Here is a 1384-nt window from a genome sequence, read left to right as displayed (position 1 = left end):
GTTAGCTTCTGCTTTGTTAATTTTCAATAATGGTTTTGTTACTTGACATATAGTACCACTTACCATACTTTGTGGTCAGTAGCATACCATCCACATTCAATATTGCTTATAAGAATTATTCACACTTTTCAGCACCGCTATTAAAAAAAAAATCTTGCAAGTTGCTGGCTCTATTTTCAGTGGGAAGATTGTATGTTTGTCAGTGCCCTCCTCCGCTTAAACCCCAGCAAATGAAACAAGCAGGAAGAGTCTACCAACAACACAGATTAAATGAACTGACAGTTGACTCCGTTTAGGCACCTGGTTTAGCAGGCTGTGGAAACCTTTGAATATTTCTGATGTCTTGTTCATTCAAAAACCATAAGAAAACTATACTATACTCAAAATTTGAAAAATAATAAAAATTGAAATAAGGAACACAAAATGCATATTTTAATAATTATTTGTAAATGTTTAAATTGTTTCAATTTACTGATGTGCTGATCCCTCTGCCAGCCATCTGCCTTCTCCAGAAAGTCAATGTTCCTTGCTCAGATACCTGCGGAGTGAAAAGGTGCTGGGTGCAGAACAGAAGCGTATTCAAGTCCCCATGCATTTATGGTGGAGAAACTTCTGGAATCCTATCCAAGTTTGAAGCTGGCACAGGATCCACAAGTCAATTTGCTTAAATGGGAATTACTGGGCTACAGGAAAAAAAAAGGAACTCTTTCAACTATTTAGTTTATTTAATTTTAAGTGTTTCAGGTTAATTTTACTTTAAGCTTTAAGTTGATGACTCCAGCTTTCATGTTTGTGACACTTAACAGCTGACAAAGCTGGGAAAATACTTTTTGGTTGTGTGACCTGTTCTAGTTCGTCCACCTCCTCCATCACATAGTTCATGGCCTACCTCAAGTTACACAGTAGAGCACAATTGGGAAGTTACTGGTAGAACTCACCCAGTAAATTCAGTACCTCTGTGTTAGCAGTGGAATCTTTGTACATCTGGACACTAATACCCCGTCTGTTCTGTATGGTTACCAGTAAAATGTAGACCACTAGCACCTAATGTAATCTTTTGTAATTAACTTCTTACATGAAAATTTTTAGGACATATTTTTCAAATCACTTGCTTAACAAAGGTTGGGAATTGAGCAATTTTACACTTCACCACTCAACACCAGGGGGAGTGAGGATATAAGAGCAAAAATATAATGCTGAGGCTTTATGAGGCACTGGTCAGACCACACCTGGAGTATTGTCGTCCCTTATCTGAGAAAGGATATGCCAACATTGGAAAGAGTCCAGAGGAAGTTCATTAGATTGATCCAAGGAATAAAAGGATTAATGTAAGAGGATTGTTTGACAACTCTGGCCCTGTACTTCCTGGAATTTGGAAGGTTGA

The sequence above is a fragment of the Mobula birostris genome, chromosome 17 (assembly GCF_030028105.1).
Source record: "Mobula birostris isolate sMobBir1 chromosome 17, sMobBir1.hap1, whole genome shotgun sequence".
In the NCBI taxonomy this organism is placed as follows: Eukaryota; Metazoa; Chordata; class Chondrichthyes; order Myliobatiformes; family Myliobatidae; genus Mobula; species Mobula birostris.
This window is presented reverse-complemented; position numbering follows the sequence as displayed.